The following is a 22,030-nucleotide window of genomic DNA, read 5'->3' as shown; positions in this document are numbered from 1 at the left end:
GAGAAAGGGCATCTGAGGCAGGGCTGCTTCTGCCCCAGTCCCACGCTGGCTCAGCTGCAGCTGTTTGGTCAGGCCTGGTCTGCCGTCCACCCCCTACCCTGCCCATCAGGGAGGGCCTTGGCTCCTCACACCACAGCAGGTTTCCAAAGCTGCTGGGCCAGGGACTGGTTGAGAAAAAAATCAAAGGGGCCAACTCTGGGAAGGCTGAAGCTTCTGCAGAGGCCTCCCTGTCACCCCCGACTGGAACGCTGCTTATAATGCTAAGAGCACAGATACCCAAGCCTGCGACCCTCAAAAAAAGATCATTATCTGGGGGGATGGGGAAAAGAGTGGAAGACACCTGAGAAGCCCGGAGGTAGGAGGGGAAGACACACCAAGACAGCAGGGCAAGGAAAAGTAGTAGTGGCAGCAGCAGTCAGTATTTATAATAATAACAAGAGTGCACCGTGCCAGGCAGATCCTAAGTACTCTGCACACGTTTAATTCCCACAACAGCTTTATAAAGCAGCATGAGGCCAAAGCATGAAGCATTGTTATTTAAACCTCTATTTTACAGGTGAGTTAGGCTCTGAAGGGCTAAATAACTTGTCAAAGGTCACACGGTAATGATCCTGCAGAGCCAGGGCTTGAACTCCAAGACCAAGCTCTCATTCCTCATTCCTGAGACATGCCTCTGGGCTTCCCTCATAACAGCTGGTAAATCATCTGCCTGCAATGCAGGAGACCCGGATTCAGTTCCTGGGTCGGGAAGATCCCCTGGAGAAGGAAATGGCAACCCACTGCAATACTCTTGCCTGGAGAATCCCATGGACAGAGGAGCCTGGCAGGCTACAGTCCATGGGGTTGCAAGAGTCGGACACAACTTAGTGACTAAACCACCACCACCAAGGCATGCTGCTAACACACCAGGGCCCTCTCTGCATACCACCCTCCCAGAGCACAGCAAGAATTGTCTGGACACGGATCTCCCTCCTCCCTGGTGCTAGGAAGCCCCTTAACTGAACAGCTGGCGGGTAAACCTCTCCTATTTTGCCCCAGTACAGCTGAGGCCCTCAGACCTACAGGAAGAGAAGGAAGTGGGATGGGGGGCCCACACCACAGAGGCGCCAGCAGCCATGGGAGGTCCACCCACAGGGAGGACCTGAGACTGCACTGGTCACTCCCACCTCACTCTCAGAGCTGGACCCTCCAGCCCCTGCAGGCCCACCCCTACCTCAGTTCTGGGGGCTGCTGGTGGGGCTTCCAGCTCTGAGCCCACTCACAGCCTGCAGCTCTGCCCAGGCCCAACCACATCCTCCCATTTCTTGTGCCCCAGCCCTCCTCCTCCGTCCCTCAGGTGGAAATCAGCCTGGCCTTCCTCACAGTGAGGGAGAGGGAGGAAGCCATCCTTTCTGAAGGTTCCCATCCGATGCAACCCTAAGGTTGCAGGGAACAGGGTATAAGGAGGAACTCCTGCAGGCAGCTCACCCTTGGGACCAGCTACAGGGCCTCTGACAAACGGATGCAGAAACACGGCAAAAGGAAACCCACAGACATCATGGGGCCCCAGACACTCACACCCACTCTAGCAGTCTGTTTGACTGTCTGTCAGGGCTCTATGCGCTCTTGCCTTCCTCCGGGAGCCTCACTGCTGCAACCAGTCCCTGACCACACCACAGAGAGCCCTGGCAGAAGACACAGCCAGCATCTGATCTCAACACCCAGGGACCTCTGGGGCTTTCAGGAGGACCTAAGGTGAGAAACACTTTCTCTCTACAGAGGAAAGCAGTGTGCACGAAGAAAACAGCGCTGAACCTCCACGTGTTCTGTGGACACATGAGGGAAGGTGCCGAAAAGGCTCTTGGGTGTTCTGCGCTGGTGCTGACACCATGCCCTCCAAGGACGGCAACTCGAACACACACTGCTCCCCACATGCCATCAGCGGCCCAGCTGCATGTGGACATTGACTGGGAGAGGCCAGTGAGCCCTCAATGGCCATGGGGCTAGGCCATGACCACTAAGGGGCATTCGATGCAGTCATCCGAGAGACGAGACTGTTGATGCAGTCATCCGAGAGACGAGACTGCTGTGAGTCAAGGTTACAGAGGCCAGGAGAGGGGTGCTCAGCCCAGTCCCAGTGGCCTTGGGGCCTCAGCTCTGGCCTGGGGATGACAGAAGGATCCCTCCACCCCAGGATGCTAATGCTCCAAGTTCCTACTCTTACTTCCGCCACCCCTGGCCCCACAAACTCAGCACCAGGAAGAAGGGGAGTCAGAGCTCATGCATCTCCAACATAAGGCAAACAGACCTAAATACGGCACCCAACAAGGACCCAGCTCCCTAGGCCAGCCAGCTCCATATCTAGCTATCTTAGGACAAAGTCTAAACTCCCTATCCGGCCTACAAGTCCCTGCAGACTTGGGCTTCTGCCATTTGTGTCCTGCTCCAAAACACCGTTCCCGCTTTGTTCCAGGTCTCTGACCAGGCAGTTCCCCTGCCAAGTACACCTTTCCACCCTTTTCATCTGACTAAGTCCTGCTCATCCTGCAGGTCCGATAGACACTGCTTCCTCTGGGAAGTCTTCCCTTATTCCAAGTCGGAGCCATGGACTATATACTCTGAGCCCATAATACCTCCTAAACACCATGGCTGGGCTCAGCCCACTGAATTCCAGATGCCTATTTCTTTGTCCCCCAGAAGACAACAAGCTCCAGGGGGCCACAGTCAACAGATCATTGTACCTTGGCTCTCAGCTTGTACCTGCCTCTTAGGTTGCTCATTCAAGACTGCGCCCAAAGTGAGTCAGAGCCCTGCCTGGGCAGAGCCACTGTTCATGCCTGTGTGTTCACCCTGGTCTCCTGCCCAGCTCTGACTTCCGGTCCCTCTCCCTGATGTACATCAGAGCTCCTGAGCACATCACCCTGTAATGAAGTGAAGTCCAGCCTTATAACCCCATCAGTGGCCCCAGACCCCATCCATTAAGCTGAACACAAATCCTTTTCCAACTGTGGGCCCCTAAGCTACTTGTCCCTTGACTATCACTCACTGCCCCACATGCAGGTCAGGACACACAGGACAACTGAGAAAGTGCTAGCCCCCCACTGTTGTCCCCTGGCCCATTTTTTTTTCCTGCAAGTCTTCCCACTCCTGCCTAGACCAAGGCCAGGACATGAGTCTGTGGATCTGTTTACCTCATGCCCTGACATGGCTGGGCAGAGCCAACGTGTCTGGCTACGATGCCCAGAGCAGTGACAAGGGGCCCTCTCCAGAGGAGTCCAGCACGGCCCAGCTGGCCCTCCAGTCCAGGCTCATATCCTGAAAAGCTCTTGCTCAGATATTCTGGGGCCATTGGCTGTAGGCAGACTGGGCAAATGGCCCGCAACAACCATCTTGGGCCAGCTAGAGTTGCCCAGACCCTAGGTAGACCTTGCCTCTGGGCACAGTGTAATCATTTGAAGTGCTGTGTGCCCCCCTCTAACTGGAAGTTCACACCCAGGCTGAAGGGCCCCGTTTTTCCAAGCCACTGGACACACAAGTCCTGTTCTCAGGAGGCATGCAAAACCAGTAAGGAAGGAGACGCCAGCCACAGAGATGAGGACCTGCCTCCCACAAGTGTCAGTTCCCCTGGGGGTGTGAGAGAGCAGACCCATGATCTGCCTGTTCCCAGCCCAGAGAGTCCTCGGATTATCACTTCTCCAGACTGAACATCAGCCTTGAAATGCAGAGGCCAGGCTGACAGGCCAGGGTGTCACGAGTCCCAGGGGTCCCAGCCGTCAAGCTGGACAGGCTTAGAGGCTTGGCCAGGGTTCGAGCTGCCTGCAGTTTGAGCTTGGGCTGTAACAATGCCAACATGGAGATGCTTTTAAAGGGATATAAGTGAGAGGAAATCCTCTGCCATAGGAGGCACCCACTATGGGGCTTCATTCAGGCATCTCCCTTTATCATCCCCTCCCCTACGGCCCACACAAACACCCCCAGGATGTCTGAGAAAGTCGGGACACCCAGATCCGTTTTACAGCAGGGAAGAAAACTTCGAGGTCGAGGCAGAGCCTGGAAAGGACTGAACTCCTGGTCCAGCTTTTATCCACACTTGGGGGGGTGGGGGGGTGGATTGGCCTGCTTCCCTCCTGGGCAAGGGCCACCGAGGACCACAGGCAGCTCAGGAAATCCCCTTCTACAGCACTCGGGACTTCCGGGGGGGAGGGTGAAAGTGGAAGCTGGCAGGCTTGGGCTGTCTCCAGAAGAGACAAAGCAAGTGTCCCTGCAGCCAGCCCTTCAGTGACTGAGCCTCTGGAGAGGGCTTCACAGGGACTTCACAACTGTCTCTAGGCCCTACAAGGGTTCACACCATCAGAGGCTGCTCCAGCTCCACCCTCCCCTTCTGAAAGGGCCTGGCTCCTCTTCTGGAAGGGCCTGGCTCGCTGGCAGGTCTAGGGCAGGGCTCCCTGGAGTCTGTGCCTGAGCCCCAGTGCCAGATTCTGCCCCAGACTAACATACAGAGAAGGCCACTCGCAGGGACCTCCCTCATCATGGCCCTGCCCTTCCTGCTCCCCCTCTCACACACACACACCCTTCTGTAGCCCTGCAGGTCTGCCCACGGCCCCTTCATCCACTCAACAAGCATTTGCCAAAAACTGGCTATAAGCCAGGCTCTGAGGAGACAGAGGAGATGAGATACAGTCCCTACCCACACAGAGCTACCAGTCCAGTGGGGGAGAAGAACAGAAACACAAATGAATTATAATGCAAGGTAGCCTGTCCTGGGGCTCGAGATATATGCAGGGAATAGTTGACCCTTGGAAGAATTCCCTGACTTTGAACCTTGGCTGGAGCAGTTCGCTCTGTCTGGAAGCCCTGTTGCCACTCTGACAACCTGCCTCCCTTCAAAGCCTACCTCCTCCAGGCAGCCCTCCAGCACACACTGTTCTCACCCTTTCTGAATCTGCATGGTTTTACTCGGTGTTAACCATGAGTCCACAAGGCTTCTTCAGTTCCCTTCTGTTTCTGCAGCAAGGCTGGGAGAAGCAGGGCCTGGAGGCAACGTGGCCCAATGGAGAGGAAACAGTGAACTGGTTGTCAGGTAACCATGTCTGATCTAGAACCCACCACTCATTGGTTTCTTCTGCCTTCGAGGAATTTAGGAGCAAACGAGAGGGGGACCAAGGCCTGTATCCAGGAATCACTTCTGTGACAAGCAACTGCCACAATACAGTGTAGCCACTAGCTCTGCTCATGTGTTCAGTGAGTGCGAGTATTGCTTACTTGTACAACCACTTATTCCCACCTGAGAAAGGAGAAAAGGTTAGCTCTGAAAAGTAACGTACCAGGTCACAGCCTGAGGTCCCAAGGGAAGAGCCAGGATTCTAACCCAAGCCTATCACCGGGTCTCTATCACACTCTGCTGCCTGTCAGTGTTGAGCAGTGGTTCTCAAACCCACCCTGAGAGATCGGTTCATGGGTCTGGTAACGGGGTACAGGGTCCAGGTGGGGAAATCCGCAGTGCTTCCTGAGCAGCCCAGAGGGTGCCCGGGTGCTAGAGCAGAGGAAAGGCTAGAGGTCAGATCCTGGCCCAGGGCAGTTTCCAAGGACCTACTGCTTCTCACTCCCCTGGGAGCCACCAGCCAGACACCGTGCCCTGCCCAGGAGGCATGAGGGGGTCCCAGGAGCCCTAGGGCTGACTCTGGTTCTTACACGGCTTAAGCCCCACCTGAGCTTTAACCACCTGGCAGACACTGTGCTGAGTACACCGCAGGCAACATCTTATTTAACCCTTACTCCTCTTTGTCCCGTTTTACACGTCTGGAATGATATCTATGTAACACAAAAGAAAAGAGTAATATAGTAACAGAGGAATGTAAAAAAAGACATCAGACACGGTAATCAAAAAGCAAAAATGGCAGACATATAATCCAGTCTTTTCAATAATTATTTTAAAGGTAAACAATTAAACACCCCAATTAAAAGGCACAGGTTGGGGAAACAGATTAAAAACAAAACAAAACCATGATCCAACTGTTAACAAGAGACACACACTTTATATTCAAAGACACAAATAGGTTGAAAGTAAAAGGAGGGAAAAAAAAGTATACCATGCTAACAGTAACCAAAAGAGAGCTGGAATGGTTCAGCTAATATTAGACAAAATAGACTTTAAGACAAAAACTCTTAGAGACAAAGGAGGATGTTTCATAATGGTAAAGGTGTCTATCCATCAACATGATATAATTATGAACATATTTGTACCTAACAACAGAGCCCCCAAAACACATGAAGCAGAAACTTTCAAAACTGAATGGGAAAACAGACAATTCAACAATATTTGAAGCCTTCACTTTCAAGAGTGGATAGAACAACTAAACAAAAGATCAACAAGGAAACAGAAGACTTGAACACTATAAAGCAAATAGACCTAACAGATATCCATAGAACATTTCACCCAACAACAGGAGAATACACATTCTTCTCAAGGGGACACAGAATATTCTCCTGGAAGGATCATAAATTAGGCCATGAAACAAGTCTCAATAAATCTGAAAGGGCTGAAGTCATACAAAGTGTGTTCTCCAATCAAAATGAGATAAAATCAGAAACCAAAAATAGAAGGAAATTTGGGGAATTTACAGGAAATGAAGGTTAGAAGTAACTTGTCAAGTTCTCACAGCTCAGAAAGGCCACTCCCTTACTGAGACCATGTTCTCCACACCTTCTGCACAGCCTTAGGAAGCCACAGATTTCGGACTTTTTGCAAATGCCTGGGTAGCCCTTCTCCCAGCCACCACCCCAGACACACACTGAAACTGATCCCAACCCCAAGCTTGATCCCAGAATCAAAACAAGTTGGGGAGGGAGAGCCCTTTAGGGCTATCACAGCTTGTTAACCAGTACTGCTTCTCCGTGGGAAAATGGTCATAAGCAAATATTTCACTCCCCCAGCCAATCTACTGAATGTCCAAAAGGCAGATCCTTCCCCCAAAGAAGGAAGCTAACATTTACAGAGGACTTCCCCCATGTCAGGCAGCTGACATACCCTAATCCACAAACACAATCTCCCTACCCAGGCATCTCCTCACTGTCCCCATGCCACAGAAGGAAATGGAGGCTCTGTTATTAAGGTGGCAGAAGCAAGATTCAAAATCTTGTCGTCTGCCTTTAAAGTCCCTGGTCGTTTCATCATAATTCCAGGAAAAAGTCTAAAATCGTGTTGTGGGCTTCAGAAGGAATGTTACACATGAGAACCCCACAAAGCCAGCTGTGGACCCTCCACTTTCTCATGTTTCCTCCTAGAACTGCTGCTTTTCCTAGGGCCATTTCCAAGTAGAACACAGTATATAAGACTCCCTCCCAAAAAATAATCCCAGCCCCGGTCTGCAGGAACAGGCTCCCTCAAAATCAAGAGCATCTCAAGACCCTCTTGGAAGTTAGGAGAGCCCATAGTGCTTTGAGGTGGGAGGACTACGGGGATGAGTTGGGAGCTGCAGAGTCAGCAGGATCACCCTCTGGAATGAGGGTCTCCACAAAACATGGAGAAAGCTGGCTTGTGCCTCTCTTCAGAGCCAACCACCAAAGCAAGCAACAGCTGGAGAAGCTAAACAGATTCCAAATCTCAAGGGATGTCACAGTTCACTCGGTAATTCCACAAAGAGCCCAGAGAAGGAAAGAAACTTGCCTGCAGATACACAGCCAGGAGCAAGAATCAAGGATGCCAATAACAATACTTCATGCACCATTTAGGAGGCCCCACCTTTTGGCAAGATACAAGGCAGGGCTTGGAGCCCAACAGCGCAAAAATAAGGTTTCTATTTCACCATCATCACTGCTGCTGCTGCTGCTGCTAAGTCACTTCAGTCGTGTCCGACTCTGTGTGACCCCATAGACGGAAGCCCACCAGGCTCCCCCGTCCCTGGGATTCTCCAGGCAAGAACACTGGAGTGGGTTGCCATTTCCTTCTCCAATGTGTGAAAGTGAAAAGTGAAAGTGAAGTCACTCAGTCGTGTCTGACCCTTAGCGACCCCACGGACTACAGCCTACCAGACTCCTCCATCCATGGGATTTTCTAGGCAAGAGTACTGGAGTGGCTTGCCATTGCCTTCTCCGACCATCATCACTACCTCCGACATTTCTAGAGGGCACTACTGTGTGCCAAGCATGGTGCTGAGCACCCTACACCCAGGATCCTGTTAAATCCTCAAGATAAGGTGGGTATGATGACAGTCTCCCTTCTCAGCGAGGCACCTGAAGAGCTGAGGTCATAGGAGTACAGAAGCCATGCCAGGACTGGAACCCAGAGCCCCGTCTGCAGGGCCACAGGCTCGGTCTCCTGCTGGGGTGCACCTCAGGCTCCTTGGGGTGGATGGCAGCAGCCTCTGGGCTGTTTCCATTTTCTCCCTGGCTTCGGCTGGCCTGAAAACCGCTGTCATCTTGTGGAAGTGTGGCTGGTCAGGAAAGGTGAGTGAGCAAGGCCTGGGAGGCAAGTGGCTTTTGAAGATGAAGACGCTACTACTACTGGTGATCACCATCACTGGGCCAACTTGTAAAGCTCAACATCTTCAGTTTAAGAGGAAGCCACATCCCTCCCACACGCTCCAGCCCCACACCCACAGTCGGCCAACAGCTCTTTAAAAATAAAGCCGTGACTTGCCTCAAATGCCCATGAGGGCCCGGGGTTCCTGCCCCCTCCCCTGGCACCCTGAAATCTGGGTCAAGTCAGTCCATGCTTGGGTTCCTTACTAGTGCCAATGGCCCCCACCCAGGGCGCCAAGCATCAGCCCCAGCACCTCTCTGCATGGGACTCTCAGAAGGGTTTCTTCACAAGTGAAATCTCCAAATAAAGGTTGTTCACCGTGCATACTGAGTAAAGGAAACAGATGCTCAAGGCCACCCCAAAAACCATTGGTCCAAATCTTGATTTCATGGCTGATGGAACTGAAATCCCGGGAGGTAACATGACTTGGCCAAGAACACACGGTCAGGGCCCCCAGGGGATGTTCTCAGACTTACCGCTCTCTCAGACCTGCCACTGCAGCCTCCCCTTCTTGGGAGGAAGGGGGAGGCAGGTGTCTAGCGTGTGTGTCTTCATCAGCTCTGGCTCTCTCGCCTGGCCCGCTCTAGAAGGAACTAAGACCTACCTGATGGCCTCGGGGGAGGGAGGAAAGGGAGTTTTTTTGTTTTGTTTTTGGGGGGAGTGTTTTTTTTGGGGGGGAACCCTGCTGGTTTGGAGGATAAGAATGGGGACAATATGGCTCTCCAATACCTGTCAGTGATCAAGAAGCACAAAACCTTGCTGCCAGCAAGCATGCGGGCTCTCAGCATGGCTGCCTGGGGCCTCCCAGATGGGCTGCAGAGCAAGCACAGTACCGGCCACCTGCCTCACTCGTCCAGCCATCCAGTCAGTGTCACGGCCTTTCTCAGGCTCCGGTCAAGACGCAGGGCCTCTGCCAAAAGCTCACACATTCCTTGCGTTTCTCTGGGTCTCTGAGCAGCTGTTGCAAGACCTTTTCTCCTGTGTTGACTTATTCTTTATTGTTCCTGAAATACACCCAGAGGCCTTTGGCACCCAGCACTGGCAGAGCATCCAGCCCAAGCCCCAAGTACACACCAACCGGGCTCTCTGGGACCTGGGCCAAGTCAGTTGGAACGATGGGCCTTGGGGTCACACCCAGTAGCCAGGAAGGGAGACCCAAGATCCCACCTAACCCCAGCCTGTGGCCCCAGAGCTGTTCTCAGGACAAACAGTGGCTGGGATATTTGGGAAGGAGGAGATGCTTGGAAGGTCTCTGGGAGGCCTAAACTAAACCTTTCCAGTCCTCTCATGCATGAGTGACTTTCCAGCAATCCACCACTGCCCACCCCCCCAACACACACACACACACACACACACACCTGACCCCTGAGAGAGGCCTCAGAGGGGTCTTCCCCACCCTTCCCTGCCCCAAATATTTCCCCTATCAGCCAGTCTAATGGTGCCTGAATTCCTACCATCAACACTTCATTCCAAGGGTCAAAGCATTGTTGTTCCCTGTGCACGTGAAAACAGCCCGGAGAGGAGTGGGAGCTGCCTGATAAAAAGACAGGGCTTTGGGGTCAAACAGAAGGTGTCCCAGCTTCTCCAATCACCTGCCTCTCTGTGGGCCTCAGTTTCCCTACCAGTAAATGGGCATAATATCTTTACCACATATTACTGCAGGATTAAATGAGGGTTTTATATATATATATACACACACACATATGAAGTATCTGGCACAAAGTACGAGCTCAGTAGGTATGATTTCATCCCCCTTGCTGGGCAGGGGCAGGTTATTCATGATTCATCTTCAACACCTGGAGGGCAACAAAATGGCCTGACCCTTCCAGTTCCCCAGTCAGCTGAGAGCAGGACTGGCCAGGCAGGAAGAGGACAGGGGGACCAGGAGTCCTGGCGACAGCACTGGACTCTGCAGGCATCTGGCCCAGGGGCCCAGGAGGAGCACTCGGCACAGGCCTCCCCAGACTTCCCCAGCTGTGTCAACAGGGCCTGCAGGGACACGGTGGGACAAGAGCCCCTGGATGAAATCTGGCAGGGCTTCCAAGCATGTAATGGTGCCTCCACTCTCCCGGGCTCCCTCTCAAAGCAATAAAAGGGAAAGTGCCATCACCTGAGGGAGTCTTGGGCCGGGGGTGGGGAGGGGGGGCGGCAGTGCAGTCAGCCACAGACAGTCTGGGCAGGGATGCCGGAGGCCCTGGGGCCTGCAGGGAGCAAGGAGGCCTGCCCCGAGGCCACCACAGTGAGTGTCCCACAAGTAGAAGTGCCCGCCTGATTATTTTTGGCAGCTCTTCTGACCAAAGCCAGAAAGGAAAGGCAGCTGCTAGCAACATGGAAGGGCTGTTTACGCTCAAGTGTGCAAGCACTGAGCAGGGATTAAAAAGAGCAGCAGCAGCCACCGAGCAGAGGGGCCTCTGCCCATCTTCCTCTCCTGACTGTCCTGTTCAGGCCAATCTGCATGCTGCAGAGTGCACAGAGCGTGGGTACTTCTGCTTTCAGTCAGATCCAGTCTCCCAACCGCAAAACTCACTCTCTCTCACACACACACACACACACACACAGACAAATAAATAACTATGGAGCCAGCCGAAGACGGGGCCACACCCAGAAGCCGAGACAGTATTCCTCTGGGCTCTTCCTGCACTGAAGCGGCCCTTCCCCGTTTCTAAACTGGGAGGGCAGGGCAGTGGACCAGGGACAGGACTCGGGAGCCTATCCCCCTTCCTAAAGCGTAAGTGGGAACAGTCTGTGGAACCTCAAGGAACTCACTGCTTTCCAGCTTCCCTCTCTGAACGTGAAAGACTAACTGTCCCAAAGTGTTTTTCCAGCTCTGGGATGACTCCTGGGAGCTGGGGAGCCTAGAACGATGATCCAGGGCTGGCTGGGGAGGTCAGACAGAGCCAGGTCAGGTGGGAAAGAGGATCTGAGGCCCAGCCAGGTGTGACCCAAGAGCTGCCAGCAGGCTGGGAAGAAGAAGAGAAGGTAGAGGAAAAGCAGGAGGAAGGCAGAGAGAGGCCAGCCCACATGCACTCTTGGGACTCTTTGAGTTATCACTGTTTCTAAGCTCCTTTCTGAGCTCCAAGGCCTTCCCCTCCAAACAGCTAGCAAATTCTGGCAACAGCTGGCTGGCTTAGGGCCTCTGTCCACTCAGCTGCTGGAAAAAGCTAGGAATCGAAATCCCTCACCATTTTCCTTTCTCTCTTGACCTCACCTCCCCGGAGGAGATGGGTGGCTTTCCAGAGGGAACCCCATTCTGGCCGCAAGCCTATTTATTGTACTTCCCTCTCTCCAAGCTTAGACCTGGACAAACTTGCCCTGGCTGTTCCCCTCCTCCATGCCTGAGACTCCTGGAGGAAGAATCATTGCCTGGAAAAAAAAAATAGCTCTCACCGCGAGCTCCCTGTGGCTGGAGAGAAAGGCAGAGGGTACAGGGAGCACCTTCCACCTGGCCATAGTACCAGGCTCTGTTCCAGGAAGAGCACGATCAACAACCACTGCCAGGGACGCCTCCGGCCTCCAGCTCCCTGTTCTCCCCACCCATCCCCGAAAACCACAGCTAGCAAGTCCAGTCCCTCAGGGAGCCCCCGACCCTCACCCCTGCAGAACCCCAGCTCTCTTCCCACATGTGGCAACTTTCTTATATAATAATACCTTGGTGGCCCTCCCACACATACCCTCCCACTCTGCCTCTGCTACTTCAATTGCTGAAAGAGCCAAGGCGCTCTTAGGAGCAACTCCCACCGCAGGCTCCACCCCAAACCTCCACTGAGGTCACACTGAAAGGCTTCAGGTGAAGCAAAAACAAGGGGACTTTTTCCCTGACTGAGAAAGCAGCCTTCCTCCCACCCACGTGAGCAGTTCAGCCTGAGGCCTGGGCGGGTAGGTTCCTAAGAGCACAGTCTGATCTCTGGGAAGTTGAGCCCTTAGCCATCAGCTGCAGGGACACAACCCCTTGCAAAAGAACCCAAGCAGCAGGGTCTGGGCTGGTCTAGGCAGGAATGTATCACACAGTTCCGCCCAAGGCTTAGGGAGTTCGAACAGGAGCTTTATTTCCACAAGCCCCAGTGGCCTGGAATCCGGGCACCCTCCTATCACAAGCAGCACACCTTTCCTGTCCCCTTCCCTGGAAGGAGCAAAAGGCACACAGGAGCTGGTGCGGTAGGAATGGGTGAGATGCTAGCCGTCATCTGTTGAGTACCTGCTACAGGTCAGTCGCTTTGCGTGCATGATCTTGTTCAACCTTCACAGCAACCCCACGAGGAACTATTATCCTCCCCATTTTATAGGTGTGGAAACTGAGGTTCATGAAGGTAATCAACACTGAGCCACATGGCAAGCGGGGAAGCTGAAGAACAAACCAGGTCTGCCAGGCTTCCTTCAGAATCACTGTCCAGCTATTGTCCACACGTCATCCAGGAGTGGTGCTCGGAGTGTGGAGATGAAAGTAGGTGTGGACAAGTTTTGCCTGATGGCTCCGGAATCTGAACTGCTGCTGCCCTGCTAACTGTTATTGTTCCCAGGTATGTGACCGTGAGGGCCCTGTAAGCGTGCATGTTGTTGGGGGTGGAGGGAGGGTGATCTGGATTCCAAAGAGCAGTTTCCAACACCGAACTTATGCTGTAATGCTTTTGATTCATAAAATGAGCTCACAGTCTCACGGTATCCTGAATGTTGCTTCGAATGCAAATGCATCCCGTAAGTAAGAACTGGGGATTTCAGCACACTCCACCCAGCTCCAGCCCAACTTGAAGAGTTTAGTTCAGCCCCATCCAGGCAGGGTGATCCCATGCAGAAGCTACTCTTCCAATGGAACTCAACCCCTGGCTGCATTTTCTGGAGCCTCTGGAGTGTCTGGGAAGAATGGAGGCCCCAGGCGGCTTCTATACTAATGCATGCACACACAGGAAGGGTGCCAACTGGCCTGGTCAAAGGAAATGCCCAGGTTAGCAGATTCCCAGGCAGGAGGCTCCAGTACCCTTTCATTCTGAGGTCCCTTTGGGGTCAGAATTACTGGGACACACTCTCCAGAAGGCCAGCCATTGGGCAGTGCCAGAAGACTGGGTTTGCCAGTATCACACATGGACCAGCTCCTTTGAAACCAATGGCACAGTATGAATTCCAGCAGCCGGACTCACTGGGCCCTCCACATGCTAAGTTTACAGTTTTGGGACGGAGATCTTTCACTCCCTTGTTTAGCTAAATACTAGATGTCGGACACTATAGGAACAACATAGAGCATATACCTGAGCGAGCTGTGGTGATGCTGAAACGAGCTTTCAACATTTGATGTACAGATACTGACCTGCAAAATCTCACTGCAACTCTATGAAGGTATAGAAACTCTAGCTCCCAGTGTGTGTTCTGACCACCACCCTACAGGAGGTACACAAATGACTATATAAGGAGCATTCAGAAGAAGGCTGAGGCTTCTCCAAAGAAATGGCATTTGAAACAGGATTACAAGGTTAAGCCAGAGTCTCCCCGCTACCTGTGGTCATCCTCATTGCACCAGGAGCAAGGGCTCCTTCTGTGAGACCCAACTGCATCAGAGGGGTTGTCAAAGCCAAGATTCCTGGACGATCCCACTCCCCATTCCAGTATACTCTGCTCTGTGTACCCCCTCCCCCCATCCTCCCACTCAGCGGTCCCAGAAGCCTTGACTCCACTGGGCAGCCCTTCCCTGAGTTCCCCTACCACAGGAGGCCTTCAGCTGATATCTGTAACTGCATATTGCCTTTTTATTTTTCTCCATTTATTAAAAGCAGTGGCCCACAGGGCTAAACACTCAAGCTATTTTTAAATTCCACATTTAAAAGCTGAACTCTCATCCCCACGAGCACTCCAAGGCACTCTTTCCCAGTTGAGGGGGGTGGGAAGGTGGGAGGTGAGGGGCTGACAGAGCCAGAAAGAGAGTGGGTTCTCCGCGATGTTTGCAGACGCCACACTGGCAGCAGTCAGGTCTTCCCAGAGCGAGCTGTGTGGCTGGAAGAGTGGGAGAAGGAACCCTCCAGGTTCTTCACCCCCCTGGCCCCTGGGAGCTACTCAGACCAGAGTAACCTGCCAGAGGCTAATCCAATTAGAAAGGAGACTGGGCCAGAGACAGGCGATGAGATGGTTTATCACAGTAATTGAATGTTTACACTCCTATTATTCACTGTCCAGAGCCGTAGGAAAAAAAAAAGGATCCATAAATTTCCAACCAAGGATGGCTTCTCCTTTCCCCTTCCTCCTGAAGCCTTCTAACAAACAACCTATGAAAATAGTACGTTTCTCTGACGCCAAAGCGGCATGTGCACCCCATCACTGGGAGGTTCTGGAGCAAGACAGATGATTTCCTTGCCTCAGCCGGGGCCCCACAAGGAAAGAGAGGCTTCTCCGCAGAGCTGCGGTTCATCCTCCTTCATCAAGGCTCCAGCCTCAGTCCTGGAGCTGCAGGGCCCAGCAGAGGCCAGACCTCCAGGAGGCCACCAGGCAGGCTCCCCCTGCTGGAGCAAGCCAGACCTCCCCTCCCCCTTCCCCGCCCCGGTCACCACTGCCAACAGGGATCCCCTGCACACACGTGCCTAGGTGGCCTCCATAGTCGCTCAAGGCCAGCCAGCTCTCGCCCAGCCCACCATCCCCTGAGCAAGGCTCCACAGGCTGGCACTCAGGTCCCGGTGGGATGGTGGAAGCAGGAAGTAGCCACTAAAGTTTGTGACCGACAAAGTTTTAAATGGGGGAGAGGAACTTCCCCTTTCATCCTTTCAGCAGCTCACTCTGGAGGCTGAGCTGGAATACCCAGGGTACCCCCCCTACCCCGACCCCCGCTTAGGGTGGCAGGTACCTCCTCCAGGCCTGCCTTCCTGAGGCTTCCTTGGGGCTGAGGCTTGAAAGCCCCAGGCCCTTAAATCCAGAAGCCTGGGTTGGGGGGGTCCTGGAGGTGCAAGCGCTCCTGCATGAGTGAAGTGAAAGACTGGTGTGACCACCTCCATCAAGCCGGCCATACGCAGGGTCCAGAAAAAGACCCGGGCTCCCGAGCTCCGCACGGGAACCACCAAACGCACCACCGCCAGGTGAGGCGGCGGGAGGGCTCCGCAGGCCTGAACCGCCCGGGGCGCGCGGGGGCGACCGCGGGGTGACAGGTCCGAGGTGCGCCAGCAGCGCCGGGGTGCGCGGGGTGAGGCCGCTCGGCCCGCCCGCAACGCTCCAGCTTAGGCCTCTGCTGCACTAGCTCCGGTTCCCCACCACCTCCGTCCCCCAAACTCCGGGCGCGGGCGCAGTTTCCACGTCCACTCTCCGGTGCAAGGGGAAGGGCTCCCGCGCCAAGTTCCCGCAGCTCGCGAGCCCCCCCCGCCCGCCACCGCCTCCCGGAACCCGGCTAGGTCATGCAAGCGAGTCCCGCAGGACACCACGTTTTGCTCAGGCAGAGGAGGAGCAGCCGTATTCCTGAACGTGCCGCGGCCGCCACCGTGGGCCCGGCGGCTTGGGAAGGTTTTCCTGCCGGGGCCGCGCCCGGGTGGGCGGGGGCCGCGCGAGAGCTGCGTAGCTGCACAAACACGGCTGGCCGGCGCTGCACACGCCGCTGCGGGCCGAGGGGGTGCGGGCCGCGGAGGGGCGCGCGGCGGGACGGCAAACGCACGTACACGCGCGCGCTTCCCCCGCCGCCCGGGCCGCAGAAGTTGCCGCCGCCCCGCGCCCCCGCTCCGGGCCGCGCCTGCAGACCTGCAGCCCGCGCGCCCAGCAGCCGCCTCTGCTCGCGCGCAGCCCGGGGTCCCTTGGCCGCCGCCGCCGCCAGGGCGGGCTCTGCGCCGAGCCGCGTGCAGGCCTCGGCCGCCGGCCTGGCAGCCCCACTTACCCCGCTCCGGCCCGAGCTCCCGCATCGGCTGTCCTCTTTCCGCCGCGGGCCGCCGCCTTCGGTAGCCTCCCAGGCTCCAGCCGCCTGCACGCACTCCCGATTTTAAAAACAAACAGGCGCCGCCGCCGCCGCCGCCCCGCGGCGCTCGCAGGGTTTCCGCCAGCCCGCGCCTCCCAAGGCTGGGAAGTTTGCTGGCGGGGCCCAGGCGGGACACGCGGGCTGTCACCCCTTGCTTGCGGCGCAGGAGCTTCGACGCACCCCGCGCCCGTGGTTTCCGCCTCGCGATCGCTCTCCCTCCCTCCGTGTCACCCCCAGTCCTGCGATGCAGTGTCAGGATTGCACTGCTCTGACTCATCGGTTGAGCTCACAGCTTGAAAAAAAAAGAGAGAGAGGGCGAGAGGCAACAGCGAAGGAGGACTCTCTGGCGTGCTACAAAGGATTGCACAACTCCGGGCTGGGAGCGCGGAGCGCCCAGCGGCCGGCCGGCGCGCGCGGCACGGCGGCGAGCAGGAACCAGCTCTACCACTTCATCAGCACAACTGTCTCGGGTCGGCCTCTCAGCCAGCAGGCCCGGCGCCGCCCACTTCCTGAGACCAAATAAGGCCGGGGAAGGCGTCTTTAAACCTCCGGCGGCTGCCGGGGCTGGGGATTTCCAGCAGACCTCACCTCCACTCCAGAGTCAGTCGCCACCCTCCCCCAGCCCAGGAACGGTGCCCCCCGATGGCTTTGCTGGAACCAACAGGCCACGCGGCTCGTTCCTTTCACACCAAGGTCAGGAGGAGACGGTGACGAAATGTTTGGAAACCCATCGGGCCTGCCAGGAAAGTCTGTGTGATGCTGGGGAGGACACAAGTCGCTTTCTTCCACAAAGAAAACTCTGGTTTTGGATACGGTAGGGCACGCGCAGTCCTCTCCAAGGCACTTTATTAACAGTCTCCCCAGTTTCCCTTTTTGGCTAGCAGTGTTAAGGTTATTGAGAGACTGGTCCCAGCTCCTATAAAAGACCCATGTCTCGATTATCTAGATGTAAAAAGGGCCTCGGTTTAATTCTAGCAACTGAAGCCACGGTTGGGCAGCTTTGGGCTGCCCTTCCCCTACCTTTCCTACCATCACCTGATGCCATCCCACGATGCCTCCTCAACTGGTGGGGAAGATGGGAAACATTTCTGCTACTCAGGTGGTTCTTGCTGGCCCCCAAGTATCCTTATAGTGAGGCTCCAGGGCCAGGAGTAAGTCCTGGGGAGGAAGCCCATTTTCCCTGGCTCTTTTCATTTGTTTTTGTTTTTCCCAAGGAGATGGGTCAGAAGGAGATTTTTCTTTGAAGGAAAAGCCACTGAAGAATATACTGTGTCCTGGCAGCAGCCGCTTCCCCCCCCTCCTCCGTGGCCAGTCCTGAGAGGCAGGTGCATCCTTTGCTCTCTCAGGGGGAAGAGGAGGGGCAGCAGAATGTGATTCTCACCGCCCTTCTGAGCCTGCAGGGCAAGGCCCTTCCCCACCCTGGCCCTCCCCCTGCCCCCAGTGGATGACAGAGACAATACTGGTACCTTCTGCCTAAAAACCTTCAAAACCCCACGCTTGCTTCTAAGAGGCATGACCTTCCTGTCCTCTTTCACCCCTTCGCTGGTGGGAGCCCCTGTGTGCAGCTGGAACTCACACCTTACCCAGGAGGAAAAGGGCTTATTTACACATATGTCACAGTAATGACGACTTAGTCTTATCTGCAAAATAAAGATAATTATGTCAGGGGACTGGACCCAATGACCTCTTAAAATTCCTTCCAGTTTAAAACCCGTGATTCTGTGATTGCCAAAAAATGAATAGAGGAGCCAGGGAAACCACCTCCAACAAAGCAAAGCCCAGACTCTCCGATTTAGCATCTGCTCTGACAGTATTGTTCCTGGCAATTCTCAAAGCATGTCCCCCCACACAGCCTACTTAACAACCCTGTGTGTGAGAGAAGTTTCATCTCGTTCATTTTATGGAAGAGAACACTGCGGTTCAGAGAGGTCGAGTGACTTACACACGATCACAAGGCAAGCCAATAGTTTGTCACCTCTCTTCCTCTTCCCATCTCCCCCAGAGGAAGGCAGTGAGTCGCTGAGGGACTGAGGTGCTCTGGCACGCATGCCCCCAAGTAGAAGCTGGGCTCCCGGGACTCCTGGCAGAGGTTCTGTGCAAAATCTTTTTTTTCCATTTGTCTGATATTTTCCTTCCCACTGACACCTCATCCAAGTGAGGGAACCAAAGCAAAGCCACCTGGTCTCCAGTGCTCACTGCTGCCCGGTTCCTCTGCAAACCTGCAGCCATCCTGACCTCCCCCTTGGACCTGGTCCCTAGAGGTGGGCTTGGGCCAGCCTAGAGCCAGCCTCCCAAGAGCCAGTGCAGACCAGCCCAGGGATGTTCCCCTCCAGAACCCTGGCTGGGGAGCACATTCCTAAAAGAGCCTGCCACCACGAAGCCAGAGCCCAGCCTCCAGGGAACAAGTGGGAGCCACTCCAAAGGGCACTCCTCAGCCTTGTCCCGCCAGGACTCCCTCCCTGTCCCATGCCGAGCTGCTGGGCTGGGCCCAGAAGCAGCACAGGGAGCAGGGGTGGATGGCAAGATGCATGAGAAACAGGAGTCAGTGACCTGGAACAGCCCTGCTCATCTTGGAGTAGCTCTCGCTCACAAAGGAAGAGAGGGAGGAGAAGGGACATGTGCGCGTGGAGGGGAGGAGGGCCCAAGACTGTCCCAGATGGCGCCTGCCTGGCAGGAGAAGTCTCCCTCCCAAAGGCCGGCAGATGAGGACGTGTAAAGAAAGCTGCAGCTCTTCCAGGAAGGCCCTGGAGGTCAGTTTTGCTGCAGATATGACAGTGCAGAATCACTGACATGTGAAAGTGAAAGTTTTGGTTCTAGAAGCTCTAACCCTTCCTGCAGGGGCAACTAAAAAGGGTGCCATTTGCGGAAGAAAAGAAAAAAAGAGAGAGAGATGGTCCAGGGACTTTACCCAGAGAGCAGGCATTTCTTCACCAGCAAGCTACAAACTACAGCAAAGAGTACAGAGCTCCAGGTCCCAGGGAGTGCATCTGCTGAGAAACACTCCAGGAAGCAAAGCACCCTAGACAGGATCTCAAACTCTGGGTCCCACTGACCACAGAATATGGCATTCAAGAGGCTTCCAGGAATCGCATCGGCTCTCTGGACTCTGCTCCGAGTTACCCCTCACTGCCCTGAGTGGTCATCATTCGCATCCTCTTCTGGGGCAACCTGAGACCATGAAGAAGTTTGCATGGGGGAATACTATGGTATGTGAATTCTATCCCAATAAAGCTGTTCAGTTCAAGAAGCTTCCACGGAAGCCAGGTTCTCACCACCCGTCCACCTGCCTCCATTAACCTTGTTTCCATCATTCACTTAAAAGAGTTTTCTTTACCCCAAACCCCATGCCTGCTTTCCAGTCCTTTTTCCATTGTCCTTTCTCTGTCAGGACTTCCCATCCAGGCCAGCACACAGAGTGTGTTTAAGTGAATAACCAACCTTTGCAAGAATGTGGGGAGTTGAGAGTACAAATACCTTTGAGGAAATCTCAAGTCCACCTTATGTCCCTAACATGCCTTGCATCCTGTTGTCATTTCCCTTTTCAGAATAAAGGGACTACCTATCTCTGGGACCTCATGACCTACAGTTACAACAGAAAAAAGACAAGGCCGTATGTAGAAAGAACAGGGAACCAGGACTGAGTCTGGATCCTGCCTAACTAAAGCCAATCCACTGTGTGATCTTAGGGAAGTTGACCCTTAGCTTCTCTGAGTCTTGAGTTCTGGGTCCCTATGAGATGCACTGTAAAGTATTTGCGACACAAACCATAAAAGAATGCCACCTTCTAGGGATTTAGAGAGTCACAAAGACAAAGATGGTTTTCCGGCTGTATTATGCTGTGTACATATACGAGGTTACAATACATTTTTTTTTTTTTACCATTTTATCCTAGATCCTCTTCTCCCCAAATTAGCTTTTCCCTTTCGAGAACCTCGTCAAGATTCTGTTTCCTCTGAAAAGCCCCCAGGTCCACCCCATCAGCCTGGGGTGACCCTCTCTGCTGGGCTCTGCCCAGACACCCTCTTTCCAGCACAGACTCAGTGTCCCTTCCAGGTGTCTCTCCAAGGCTCCCGCCCAACTCCTGCACTTTGTGTCCTTCCCTCCAAGCTTTTCCACAGTATGCCCACCCATCACCAGTAGGGACACTCCTTTGACGCCTGTGCCTTCTCTTCACGCCCTTTTTTGGCCACGTCCTTTCTGAGGGAGCAGAAGGCTCGAAACCCCAGCTGTGAAGTTAAGGCACCATGTGCCGAGGAGCCCCTGCACTGCCTTCTCTTCTACCCTTGAAAAGCCAGGGGGCCCTCCACCTGAGTTCACGCTGACCTCACCTGTTCCGGGACAGGGCCGCGCCCGCCACAGCAGCCCACAGCTGTCCTCACGCTGTGGCCCACCCACCGACCCCCGCCTCCACCTCCCTCTCTCGCCGGCCTGGGCCAGGTTCTGAGCGCCTTTGTCAGGCCAGAGAGGGAGCTTCTGCAGATGTCCCCAGTTGCTGCTGTCACTCTGGGACAGACGTCTGGCTGGGGATAGGGAGAAGGACAAAACAGGTGTGGCCGCCAGGGAGGGCGGGCCGGCAGGGCCACAAACAGAAACGCCCTTTCTTCACAGAACCAGAGCTGCCAGCTTCCCAAAGTCCTTGTTTCAGCACAGTCCAACGCCCCCTGCAAAACCAGCCCCAAAATGGATTCCTTCCTGGGCTGTTCTCTGGAACTCGGCTTCCCTACATTATGGCTATGGGTGAAGAGGAACAGGACCCCTGAGATCCAGTGTGTGCACTGGGCAGTTTTCTAAAGCCTTATTTTTCAATGAAAACAAATACAAATGATGCATCTTGGACTAGAAGCCAAAATTCATATTCATGAGGATGTACAGGTTAAGAGCACAGGCTGAGACCTGAGTCCAATTCTTGGCTCACACTAGCCTGATGACCTTGATCAACTTACTTAACCCCTTGGATTTCTCATGTGCAAAATGGGGATGATAAGAGCTTAAAACAATGGTGTAGATTAACTCTTTCCTAAGTATTGGCTACCATTTTTCCTTCTAACTGATCTAGTCTAGGACATTTACCACCCATACTTCCATCAGAGTGATCACATTCCTTTTCAATCGCTCCCACCAGACTTCCCTGATGGCCCAGTGGTTAAGAATCTGCCTCGTAATGCAGGCAACGCAAGTTCACTCCTAGTCAGGGGGGAAAAAGGATTCCACAAGCCACATAGTGTGGCCAAAAAAAAAAAAACCCATTACTTGCTGCAAAAAGCTGTTAGCCAGACTGTTAGGCACTTGCGGTTCTGGAATGATCTGGCTCTGCCCTACTTCCCAGCCCCAGGCCCACACAGTCAAACAACCTGAAGTTCCCCAAGAGGTCTGCTTTCTCCCATATGCTCCTCCTCCTTGTATCTACAGGTAAACTTTACCCTGCTCTTGACTTGAGCTTAATGGCAGTTCTTCCCTGAAGCCTTCCTTGACTCCTTCAAGCAGAGGATGGCCATTGCAGTGAACACTGCTGGAGGCCCCCACTCCCACAGATCCCCTTTTATTAGGCTGGTACACCATTCCCCAGCTACTGTTGAGTGTTGGCTGCTAAGGGCTCGCAGTTGCTCCCTTCTCAAAGGGAA

The 22,030-nt window shown here is 54.3% G+C and overlaps 1 protein-coding gene across 3 annotated transcripts in view; it reads right to left on the bottom strand.

Moving 5' to 3' along the window:
• The window catches only part of MIDEAS (mitotic deacetylase associated SANT domain protein), a 69,001-nt gene that overhangs the window by 24,680 nt on the left and 22,291 nt on the right, over positions 1–22,030 (bottom strand). For 2 of the 3 annotated variants that reach the window (XM_055436482.2, XM_055436480.2), the window contains exon 1: positions 16,332–17,004. The exons of the other annotated variant lie outside the window; for it this stretch is intronic. The gene's annotated coding sequence lies outside the window, so the exon portion shown is untranslated. Of the gene's footprint in view, positions 1–16,331; positions 17,005–22,030 lie in introns of those variants that run through there. 3 annotated transcript variants of the gene reach the window in all.

Source organism: Moschus berezovskii, chromosome 9 (assembly GCF_049115385.1).
Source record: "Moschus berezovskii isolate FMDL1 chromosome 9, NW_MosBer_1.0, whole genome shotgun sequence".
NCBI lineage: Eukaryota > Metazoa > Chordata > Mammalia > Artiodactyla > Moschidae > Moschus > Moschus berezovskii.
The sequence above is the reverse complement of the archived record's forward strand: the minus strand, read 5'-3'. Positions and strand labels throughout refer to the sequence as shown.